Below are 13,208 nucleotides of genomic sequence, written 5' to 3'. Positions count from 1 at the left end.
ATCGACATTGTTTTCACATGGCAAAATTCCTTTTAAATAACACAAGTTCAAACTTTGATTGGCACTACCCTTGAATTTACATACTAATTTCTTTGATAGGAAAACTAGAAGCACTAGAAAAACAAACAAATACCATATGCAAACTATTCTTATACAATTTGAGATAAGTGTTTGTTGTTTTTTGCAATGATGTTGAAAACTATAAATTAATCTAGTGACGTGAGTTTTTAGTTTTTTATTTTTATTTTTATGCAGTTTGTGCCTCCTTTAATTTTACCCTTTTCGGTTTGTTTCATTTACAATTTTGTTAAGATTTATGTCTTGTACGTACGGTTGAGGTTTTTAAATGAATATCATTGACTAGAATGAGTGAATGACATGTTACATGTCTTTGAAGTTATCATTGCTACTAATAAATGTCCTATATCCTTGATGGACAATTAGTTGGATGATCATTCTTTCGTTATAACATTGTTGTGCGTTCATTATGTCATCGTTTATCTTTGGGCTAATTATCCATTCTTTATCTAATTACCCATTCTTTATTTAAAGCGAAATTGTTTCATCTTTCAAGGCAAAAAATAGTAAAAAAAATTTGAGAACAGAATGACAAATTCGACCCCATCCTCCATCGTCATACCTAGGGAAGGCAATGGGGTGGATTGGGTTTGGATGTGCCATCCCCATACCCGAATCCATTTATTTTCCTTGAACCTAAACCCGTAGAATTCCTGAACGGATTTTCCCCATAACCGAACTTGTCGGGTGACGGATTTTTGATCGAGGAACGGTTTTTCCCATTATGATATTTATATTATTAACTAAATGAAGAATATTAAATAAATTGCTATTATTAATACAATTGATACAATGCATCTAATAAGTAATATTAAAAATTTATATTACTAAGAAAACATTTACACTCTTAAAAATTACTAGCATATGGGCACACACAAAGTGTGTGAGAAATTTTTTTATTTTTGTTTTTGAAATAGAAGGAGAGAGAGGGAGAGAGGAAGAGAGTGATAGAGAACGTGGGAGCGGGAAGGTTTTTTAATTTCATTTTATTTTATTTTAAATTGGAGATATGTTAGGATTACATGTAGTTGAGGCTTTGAAAAAAAAACAGTAAAATTTGGTTGTGTGAAATTACATTTCTGCCCTATATTTCTTATTTATATTATGTTTTAATTAAAGGGTTAAACTAGTAATTTCATAGGATTTTAGTTGACAATGAGTGTTTTCTTAATTAGTAGAGATAAACATATAATTCATATTATTAATGATATAAAAGTAAATAATTTATTTCATATTTAGTAATGCATGATTATTAACAACCCCTTTTCATATAATAAATATTTATATTTTTTTTATTCATAGATGAAATTGTTCGGTTTCGGGTATGGGTTCGGGCCGGATACCCCAATAACCACAACCGAACCTGAAACCGAACCATTCGGATCGGTTACTTATCAGAATCGGATTTGACAGATTAAATTGCCATCCCTACCTACCCTCCCTCATTGTCACTCTAAACTTCTTTCCTTTCTATACTTTAAATTCAACTTGTTAGTTTCTATTTCCTACTTCCTATTAATGGAAAGTTAGTGATAACAATTATAAATGATTATTAATGGAAATTGAATAGGAAGTTTACTTATAACGTTAACTTATTTTGAACGTTATGCTTTATAAGAAAAGATATTCTACGGTTCATATTTACTTACGAACTATAGCAAGAACATAGTTGAAGATAGATATACAGACTGGATCAATTTTTATGTTTCCCCCTTCCGATTGGATCTACGTGATCAAAAGCTTCTGTGAGAACATCAATGTTATATATAAAATCGTATACTTTCTGTTACCGGAAAAAAAAAATCGTATACTTTCAATAATAACTAGATGGTGTGTGTGATGATTTGAAACTGAAGAAAATAAGTTCACGTTTTAGAAAAAAATGTGTTAACACAAGTATATAATTTATTCAAAACAAATACGCCTCATGTTATATATTAGGCTTTCCAGAATGGTATACCGCATCAAAGAAAAAGTAAATTACACACACACACACAGACACAGACACAGACACACACACACACATAGAGACACACACACACAAATGATATAAAATCCAAACTAAATTCATGTAAATTATATTTAGAACCTATAAACATTTCCCCAAAAAAAAAAAAAAGACATATATCATATATATGCATATCTCAAAAGTGCTTGCTTAATTTTCATACAAATGATATATTTGCTTTTAAGTGACCATCACTTGGTTTTTTTGATCACCAAATGTTTTAAGAACCAAGACGTATAGTTCCGCATGATTCATTTTTATAGTAATTAAGAGAATAATTAAAGTATTAGAATAGGAGATTTCTCAAATTTAATGGTGATCAGAACTTGGATTTAGGTTTTAAGTTCAATCTATCATGAAAAATGAAAATCTACCAAAATTGGACACACTAGATCCTATTTACTTTATTTATTTTCATTTGGTTTATGAGCCACGAGCCGTTAGTTAAATACTTTAAATTCAAATTCCATCCAATAAAAAATTGACAGTAATATCAAATTCTTAGCCAATTCAAAGATTTGAGTCAAATTAAGGTAACCATAATCTAATCATAAATTTGATAATCTGAAACAGATAATAGATAACACAAGTTGAGAGGTCACTATATATGATTGAATCCTCAAATATTGCCTTGTGACATACCAATGAGCAAAGCTAAAATCTACCTTTCTTGAAAGACCCCACTTTGGCCACAGCAAACTATCCCAACTTTCTCAAAACAAAACAAAAATGGTGCCTTTCAAGAAAACCAGCCACCCACCATCCATATATTCCATAGGGGACTGTGGAGCCTCCATGACACCACTCCTTTTGTCACATAAGAAGCCAAAGATTTTGTTGGATTCACAAACTATAAGGCGTCCATCATAAATATAAAGCATCTATCAATAAGATTCTGTTTATTTTGCCTGATCTCATTCTTGTTTTTCTTTCATTGGTTGTTCATTGGTTTGAGTACCATGTAAGAGAAATACTATAAAGAGACTTTTTCAAAATGAGATTTTCTATGAATTCTTTCTTACCTCACAGTTTAATGTCAATTAATGTGCTAATATTATAAAATATTGTGACAAAAAAAATGATGTGAAAGAGAGTCTATAAAAAGTCTCACTTTTGAATGTCTCTTTAGCATTATTTGGTATTTGAATCATTTGGGGTGAATTTAAAATCTTCAACAACCAATAATTTATTGTGGTTGATAGCATCATAAATATTGATGGGTCGTATGTTTAAAGTTGTATTTAGTGTGAACAAGATACGAAATTGGTTTTGTATGAGTGAAATTTTTTTAGTGCAAGATGATCTCGAAATTGGTTTTGTATCATTTTATAATTTCTCCCTTTTTTTTTTCATCAACGAAGATAAAATATTTGAACTTGAAACTTCTTTAATATTGAGAAGAGAAATTAGACTAAGAGCTACTTTTAAAATAAATAAAAAATCTTCCATGCTACGAGTTATATATGAAGAGATTGAATATCTAGTTGCTGAAATGAAATTTTTTTTTTTTTCTCTTTTAGTACAAAGATATAAATTTGCACTAAGGGGAGTGAGAGTTCGGCTAAGCCACACAATGACAATTTAATTTGGTATCGAATTCGTCATCTACGATAGTCGAACCTAAGACCTCTTACTTACAAATAAAAAGAAATACCATCAGACCGTAGTATTGAATGGTGAGATTGAAGCTCTTTCGGTTTTGGAGTGTTGGTTTCGTACTTTTTGTGCTTGTCACACACACATATCCATCAATATGGTGACTATTAAATTGACAAAGCTGGTATTGTTCTTTCTTTCGAATTTTTTTAGTTTGAAAACCATATTAATTTAATTCAGGGTACCTTATTTGAAAGTTTGTACATTTTCTTCACGACCTAAAAAGTTTTCGCTCCTTCTGTGAGAGACCTTTTCTCCTTCCGTGAGAACCTTCCTCACTTTAGTGTGAGTGGTCTTTTCGATTAAACCAGTGTTATCGCCGGCCCTAGCTACTGCTAGGGTCGGTGGTAGTCCCATGGTTTTTCTTCCTTTTTCTTTTCTCCTTGCTCTCCATGTTGTCTACACTTTCCCCCATCCATGCAAATATCAGTTTCCTCATCCGAAATCTATCCTTGCTTTTGATAGTACCTTCTCGAACTCCAACCCCCGGTCATTTGCTTGCTCCATCCGCCTTGATCCATCCCCTTCCATACCCCTCCATCCATCTCCCTTCATCTTTTTCATCAATTGGCTCCCTCATCTTTTGGGGTTCTTGCAGGTATGACCTTTAGTGATGGTGGTGGGCGTCGGACCGTGGCGATTGATGTTTACTTTTCTGGTGGCGGCTGTTGTAGGCGCCGAAGGAGGCGTTGTGTGTTTCTGAGTTCTGTTTTTGCGTGGGCTGGGCTCCAAAGCTGGCTTTGGGCCTTGTCCTTTGTGTTATGTTGGCCTTCTTTCTGTGTTAATCTTGTATCTAGGCCTTTGTTTGTACTTGCTTTTTGTTGGTAATAAAATTTACCTGTTGTCCAAAAAAAAAAAAAAAAAAAAAAAAAACCAACCTAATAAAAACATTATCGTTTCATCTCAATGTATACATAAAAATCCATTTTCTTGAGACATATGCTACTATTGATGGGATTGTCAAGATGGCTAAGCAATTAGAGTCCATTGAGCAGTTGTTATGCTCGCGAAATTGTAATAAAGTGGCTCACTCTGGCTTCTTTTGATAATCGTATTAGCGGTTTGCATAGATGGATGATAGGGTCTCCGGAATGGTTTAGTCCCATCTTGAAAATGGTGTAAACATTTTATTATTTTGACAAAAAAAATTTACAAGTGATATTTTACTCTAATCTACATTAAGAGGAGGGGTGAATTTGTGAATTTGAACTTGGGACACAATAAGTTGAAGAGAAAGACCCTAACCACTAGGACAATTCATCACTTGACTCATACTATTTTCTTAGTAAATCGATAACATTAGTGGGTTATATATTAGTCGTCACGAGAAAGAGAAAATGATAGAGATCAAACCCGTACGAGAGTGTATAGATATGCTTGCTTTCTGCTACTATTGTAAAGCATCATCTGCCATACTATTTTGAATCAACTTCGTCTATTTTTCTTTGTTTTCAATATCAAATGTTTGTTAGCTACCTACCCATTGTGGGTAGGGTGTACCGTGTGATCAATCTAGCATTGAATTCAACAGCTTATACGACAAATTACTTTAATGTTTAGCCTTGTTACAAACACTTCAGCTCCTATATTTTCTTTAGCAATTTCATAACGCATTATTCACCCAACTTGGCTAGTGTTTGTAAGTCCTCCTAAGTTATAATATACATAGAATGGAACTTTGAAAAAGATCGTTCTATAGTATGAATCAAGTGAATAAACGTCCAAATGAGTGACTAATTAATGACATTGATTATCTGAGAGTCGGCCTCCTGGAACACTGAGATAATTAGTTCCTTATTTCCTCCTTGCGACGCAACCTTGATTCTCTCAATCCCGTTAAGTCGCAAATTGCCTCCGGATTACCTAATTTGGCATTATGATTCTAAGATGTTGTTTTCTATCAAAAGTGCTTGTAAGGTTGCCATCTCTTTGCGTGATCTTGATTCCCCATCCAATCAAAGCACAATTGGTACCTCTACCTGGAACAAACACTAGAGAGCCTCGATCCCAGGAAAGGTCAAAATCTGTGCTTGGAAGGCTTGTCTCAATATCCTTCCTACTCGTTCGAACTTGGAGAAAAAAGGGGTGGCGGTGGACAATATTTGTGTTTTGTGTAGTTCATCTTCGGAGTCTATGCTACATGCGTTTTTGCTTGTCCATTTGCCTGAGTAGTGTTCTTCTCCTCCAACATGAATTTGGGTCAAAGACCTACGACATAATCTTCATTTTGGGATTGGTTTTTTGCGTCTATTGGCTTTCTTTCTCCTACTCTTTGTAACTTGTTCTTGATGCTTATTCATTCAATCTGGCACGCCAGGAATGCCTTGTTATGGGATGGTAAGCTCGTGAATCTGACATTTGTTAGTTACTTTGCAAGTCTTCAACTGGACCCCTTTACCAAAGCCCAACCTGCATCCCAACCTCAGTCTGTGCACTTGATTTCCCGTTGGTCTATTCCTCCCACTGGATGGATTAAAATCAATGTTGATGGTGCTTTTTTTGCTGCTTCTAAAATAGGGGGGATTGGTCTGATATTCCGTGGCGAAGCTAGTAGCTATGCTGGAGGTTTTGTTTGCCGAATATCTCACGTCAATAACCCCTATATGGTTGAATTGCTTGCTACCCGAGATGGCCTTTTTTGGGCAATGCAACAGAACTTTTAAAGTATTCTCCTAGAGGGCGATGCTTTGCAAGTTGTTCAGGGAGTTGGGAGCTTGAAGAGGGGGTCTTCCTCTATGGATTTGCTAGTGGATGACGTTCGAGAGAGTCTATAGGGCTTTGGTTCCTCTAAAATCTGCCATATTCCTCGTTCTGCCAATGGTGCGGCTCATAGTTTGGTCAAGTTGGCATAAGTTTTTTCTTCTAATTTTCATTGGTTTGAGGAACCTCTGGATATAATCTAGGATATCCTCTTTAAGGATTGTATGCCTTCTTTTTTATATAAATAAAATCACTATCGTTTCCTCTAAAAAAAAAGGATGACTAATGCTACAATAATTAAGAATTCCAACTGTCAGTAAGGGTGTCAGTCCTTAATTACTATTATTATTATTATTATTATTTTGGACTCAGTCCATACAAAACCCATTTACGAATTAGATGAACAGGTTTAGATTACAAAAACTAAGAGAATAACTATAATAATTGGAACTTTCAATCGTATAGCTATTTTCCTTATTACAGTTAATAATGTAAATCAATTCATTACAATAAGCAGGTCCCGTAGCTCAGTTGGTTAGAGCGTTGGTCTTATGAGCCGAAGGTCGCGGGTTCGAGCCCCGCCGGGACCATACTTTGATTTGTGTTTAATTTTTAACCTTTTTTTTCCTAAATTTCACCATATTAACCATTTGATATTCTGCAAAATGATATGAGATTCTATCCCTTTCGTGTTGTCGACTGTTAAGTGTTAATTCCGAAGATCATACACCGCTAAAAATCAATTTTGTTGGTGTTGAAAAATAACCCTTAAACTCGCCTTCATAGGTTTAGGGTTTAAGCTTTTGTATTCTAATTCAACTTCTGTCATATATATTGTCCCACTAATCCAACCACCTTCTTCATACATGGTCCCAAACATCAAGCGTTGCTTCTAGTTTCTGTTGTTCTATTTCTGTAAAAATTCATAGCAATGATCATTCCTCAACAACAATTTGTACCTAGAGCGGGTTTTGATCCGGAATCATTTGGTTCCTTCTTCGATCCCGTTTTGTATATTTTAGTATGTGTCCTTACACGGTCACACCTCCGTAGTATTTGTAATTTGGTTCTCTTGTTTGTGGATGTTTTTATTATTAATTTATGCAATTTGTACTTAGCAATAGGTGGAAGAAGGGAGGAATTAATGATAATGTTTAGAATCTTTACATGCAACTGCAAATTTTCAATGAGAGAAATAATGAATAGAGATTTCGTGCTATGTCACCAATTGTAATTTCAGTAGTCGTCAGCGTGCATTGGATTTATGTGGTTGATTTGTGAAGTAAACCTGCATCTTTCTCAATGGTATCCGGTCTATATATACGACTGTTTTGTACTGTGGCATATCAGCAGCATCTTGATTAATACAAATGAGTTCAGGGATTCCGTCTTATGAAGTTTTCATTTGGAAATTCTTTCATTGTTTACTCAAGGAACTGCCTGTGGTTGTAATTCTCAAATTTTGTGTCTGTTACTATTTTAATCTGCAGTCATACATTACATCCTATTTTCTAGACAGGTACAATCTGGTGCCAAAAAAATCAAATGCACTTCTTGGTGTCCCTGAAAACCAATTGAAGATATAGCTGTCGCTCGGATTTAAGCTGCATTTTCGGCACCTAAGCTAAATCATTCTAATGTGTAAATAGTTTTGCGCTTCGGTTGTATATTATAATTTTTGCATGAGTATGCGCTCAGGGTACAAGCAACAACTGCACTGAGCTATTTGCATTTAGGGGACTAGAATAAGATCAAATTTGATCTAGCGATAGTGTATGGTCAAGGGATCAACACACATTAAGCTTAAGAAACTTGAGGTAACGTTGCAGAATGTAAGAATCTCAAATCAGAAAATCGACAAATAAAATACTACAATATATAATGAAGAGCTCTACTACTATTTCACCGAGTTCCTTTTGTTTGTTGCTTTTCTGTATTAGTGTTTGGACCCGATTTTACACCATTGGCCCAAGCGATCGAGGCCGTTGAGTAAGCATGGTTCTTAATCGTCGGATAAGAAAGTTAGGATAATTTGCTATTGTTAAGAGATAATATTATGGTTCTTAATCATAATAATTATCTTTTAATAAATTATCTTAATTTTCTTATGTAAAATCAATTGTACAGATTCTTGGACGCTTCATGTGGCTTAACATGGATCTGCAAGTCGAAGATAATGGCGAATAAGAAACCTAATAAGGTTAGGTGATGGATGCAGCTTGATATCTAATCAGTTGCACAGTTCCATATTTGAATGGATTTGCATGCAGAACCACATGGAATAATAGGATAAAGGAAAATCATGGTTTTAGATAATGATGACGCAAGGAACCTAAGTAGGCTAGCCTTTTTTCTATGATTTTTTGATGATCAAATAAAGTATGGCTATTGATGGGTTTTTATGAGAAGCCTAGGTAGGCTATAAATGTGATGTGATAAGCCTAGATGAACTTTTATTAGGTTTGAAAAGTCTTGGAATAAATCCCACAGCTCAGTTTGAATAAATCCCACAGCTCAGTTGGACTTTTATTAGGTTTCTAATACAGATCAATTTCAGGAATTAGAGTTGCAATTAAACACTGTCGACAGATCTTCAGTTTGGATAAACAGCACTGTAAAGGCAATCGGCGAACACCTTTAGTTTGGATAAACAACACTGTTGCTGTAGAATCAGCCGTTCCCGGAGCACTTTCAGCTTGGATAAATAGCACTGCGTCGAGGCCGACTGGTTATCTATCCATGTCTCAGTCGAGAAGGATTTTCGAATCCTTATTGGCAGAGGTCATCTCATTAGCCTTTTTGGCGAAGTGAGGTATTACCAGATTATTACATTTGACACATTGAAAGCCGAATTTGATATTAAACTTCGCAGAACTAGCAGTCTTGTCTTTAGGCTTGAGAACCCAAAGGCCAAGACTTGTTCCTTCCTTGGCCTCAATTGCAAGATCAAGACTTTAGCATCAACGCAACATCAACAAATTTTACTCCTCGGCCAAGCTCGGCAGACGAGTTGACACACCCCGCATTCAACCGAAGGATGTAGTTAGCTCATTAATTACTCAGCTTGCGCGCCACGTAGGCTTTGTAATTTTTAGGGTCAACAATTAGCAATTTCATAGCATCCCCAGCACGTATGTCTAGCTTCTCCTGGTTACTCATGCTCTTTAACTTTTCGTCAACTTGTCACCTGCATCTTCTCTTCGCCTTCCTTTGCAGGTATGTTTTGCTTGTTTGCTTGTAGCATCATTTGCTTTTTTGCTTGTAGCAGTACGTGTTCCAGTAAAATCCAATGGTTGCCAATCCATATAGTTGGGGTGGTCAAGAGGCTTAGGAGCACTCAAGAAACAATGCATCAACCGTGATCATTTGGTTCAGCGGCACTCAAGACTTTCATACAGCAGCCTCCCAACTCACCTTAGCTTGCGTACCTAAGGCCACGGTGCTTATATCTCCATATACGTAGCTGTTTTTTTTTTTTTTTTTTTTTTCTTGGCATTGGCAGCCAAGACCGCCTCCATGATCAGACCGGAATCACTAGAGTACTAATTTTGTTCCTCCTATCAGCCTTACTTTGTTTAACCGTGCGATTTCTTTGTATTACAAGTCCCGGTGCCTCTCGATTTTAATTGGTGAGACTGGACCTGCTACATATCCTTCGCTTTTTGCAGGCAAGGACTTAGCTGGCTGCGACCGTGATTAACCTGATGCTCTTTCTTATGGTCTATAGCCAGAGAGAGGGGTGTGGACTTCAATGAAGTATTCTCTCCTTTTGTGAAAGACAGCTCTATTTGTGTCCTGCTTGCCATGGACCATGGTTGCACTCTTTTGATGGGCGATTGCGAAAAAAAGATTGATTTTTATATTGATAAGAGATATCGTTCCTATAATTCTTCCTATGGCTATTTCCGATCCCAAGAATACGATGTTGTTTCAATACCATTATCTTCCCTTCCTCCTAGCTGCCACCTTAGTTGTTTTAGGGCTGGTTTGGTATTGCTGTGCTTTGAAAAAAAGCTGCTTCTGCTGTGCTGTGAGAATAAGCAGCTGTGAAATAAAGCAGCAGAGTGTTTGGTAAACTTTTTTGTAAAAGTGCTTTTGAAAAAAAAAAACAGTATTAGAGTGTTTGGTAAACTTTTATGTAAAACAGATGTGAAAAAAAGCCGGTTTTTCAAAGTTAGGTTTTGCAGCTTCTTATTTTTGGCTTTTTTTCATCCAAAACTGTGAAAAAAAGCTGAAGCTGAGTGTTTACCAAACACAAAAACAGCTCTCAGCTTTTTTTGATAACAGCTTTTTTCAAAATCACCTCAGTACCAAACCAGGTCTTAATTGCTCCTTTGATTTGGCGTAGGGAAGGTGGAAGCTCTATAGGACAAGTGCTTGGGGCTATTTTGAAGCTATGCTATATTGGAAGAGATAGCGGCGGCTGGCTAGTAGCTTTGCTTTTGTTATTAGCTCCTACTAGCGCTAGTAGTTAGCTTTAGGAGCCATTTTCAAGAGGTAGAATATCAAAATAGCGCTGCTTTAGTAGTCGTGTACAACCAAGCAGGCAACGCAAGTAAGTTGCCCTTTTTTTTTTCTTTCTCCTTTGGCTTATAGCTCAAGCTATACATCTGCAAAAAAGGTAAGGAAAAAAATACATTGTCTAGGGTTTACGGTTTAGGGAAAAATAAATGCATTGTCTGGTCCTTTGATAATTCAATGATCACTGCACGTCCGGCGGTCCATTTCCAAAGACTAATGATAACAAAAAGCCGACAGATTCATGTATTTTCAGACATTTTTTGTTCTGGGAAATGGATCTAATCCAATTTTTGTAAGCTGATCTATAAGATTATCTGGCATTGAATGCATGACAGCATTACTGTTGAGTTCCAGGTGAAGGACTCACAGAAAACTGTTGGAAGTTATGGTTTCACGATTAGTCTTGTGAGTTTATCCTTACTCCAAACTTTGTATTAAGCAATTTCAATTTGGAAGCGAAGAGTTCTTTTTCTTGTTTTTTAATCGCCAGTGGTCGTGCACGAGATTTTAACCTAATATCTCCTCTAACAAAGTTAGAAAGTGAAAATTGCGTGCCACTAAACTAAACGAATATGGATAATTGAAGAGTTAATTAGATGATAACCACACCATTTTTCTCTCATGCACACCTGTGTTTAATCATGTCATTGTTTCCATTTAATTTATATTCAATCTAATAGCCATAAATCAAAAGAAGTGTGTATAACAAGAAAAATAGTGTGAGAAGAGAATTGATTTATGCACTCCCTTTGAACCATCTACACTTCCTTCTCGTTGCTAGCCACTAAATTGAATAATAAAAGGAAAACTGAATGACACTATTGTTAGCTCATTATGAGACTTATCCCACTCCTACACTAAATTAAATAATATCGTTTGTTAAAAAAAAAAAATTGAAAACTGAAGGACAAAATTTTAAAAAAGTGCAGCAGGTGTTCTTCTCCGTAATTATTGCATAGGAATGTAATTTCTCATTGTAGTTAGTGTGGGATTCCTACCAACTCTGTATATATTGTACTAATACCATTGGACTGTAGTACTAAGGGGCACTATTTTCATATGTTAATACAAGGAGACATAATTTTACATGGTGTCCCTCATCTTGGTTTTCTCTTAGGTCTAGGTTTTTCTTTTCTTAGGGCATCGTCTTCTTCCTCCCTCCCGGCCAAAACACTGCAACCTTCCTTCAACTTTCTTTAAACCTTCTACCATCAAATACATTGTGAGGGTTCATCAACTCAAAGCCTTTGGTCACGATCTCTTGAAATATGTAGAATGTTCTTCTCCTCTCCCCACCCATCATTGCCAATCCTAAATACCTCGACGTCTGTCCTCTCTCTCTCCCCATAAAACAACTCTTGTAGAAAAGGAAATTTTTTTCAGTGTGTCATAAGTGGTTGGATACTTAAATTTTTTTTTTTTTAACAACTTGAATTATGATAATTGGCGTACCGGCACATTGAAAAGTTTCTCATAGAATAGGGTTTATTTTTCGTTATGTGCTGCTTTTGTACATTTGTGGTTGGTGCGAGCTCATGAGCTTTGTATCTTGGATTCTTGTGGTTCTTATTTTATTGCATAAATATATTACTTGTTATTTTTAATGCCCACCCGTGCAATTAACTCTAGATCATGTGTGTGTCCTTAACCTATGATCGCAACTGCTCAACCCAATGATTTGAATTTTTTAATCTCTAATTATTTCTTTTGTGTTTTTAATGCTGTATTAACTAATGAATTAGAAATTGTATGGATGTTGGGTGGATTATGGCCTAAAAGCTGTAGAGCAGAAAACCAGCATGCAGGGACCGACCTTACATGCTTGAACAGATAAATATATTAGATTACAGCTAATTAACATATTAGATTCACATTATCCATTCATTACCCACATGCTTTCTTTGGTTTGTTTGGTCGTCTACATCCAGACATGATACAAGGAGGACGAGTTCATTACTATCGTAGCGTTCCGAGCCGCTAAAACAATGCGACATGAAGAGAGACGTGATCTTGTACTAGTGGTCGAAAACGATAAGATACAGTAAATCCGTTCCACCTATGTTTTTCTAAAAAAGACTCTTAAGCCTTCACCCTTTTATCATTTGTTAAATCTTTCCGCAGAAATCATCCTTAAAACTTCATAAAATAAAAATAAAAATAAAAATTTATCCTTAAACCCCGACAATACATTCCTCGACTTAAATCCTTTTTAATCTTCTTCCGCCGGAGCTTAATTCGGAATGCT

At 35.6% G+C, this 13,208-nt stretch overlaps 1 non-coding gene across 1 annotated transcript; it reads left to right on the top strand.

The window, feature by feature from the left end:
* The first annotated feature begins 6,958 nt into the window (after positions 1 to 6,958).
* Positions 6,959 to 7,032, top strand: TRNAI-UAU (transfer RNA isoleucine (anticodon UAU)). The gene has a single exon. It is a non-coding gene; the product is annotated as a tRNA-Ile (tRNA).
* The last annotated feature ends 6,176 nt before the right edge of the window (positions 7,033 to 13,208 follow it).

The sequence above is a fragment of the Pyrus communis genome, chromosome 3 (assembly GCF_041283825.1).
Source record: "Pyrus communis isolate YQ-2024b chromosome 3, ASM4128382v1, whole genome shotgun sequence".
Lineage (NCBI taxonomy): Eukaryota > Viridiplantae > Streptophyta > Magnoliopsida > Rosales > Rosaceae > Pyrus > Pyrus communis.
Note: the sequence above shows the minus strand (reverse complement) of the source record. Positions and strands in the feature narration are given on the sequence as shown.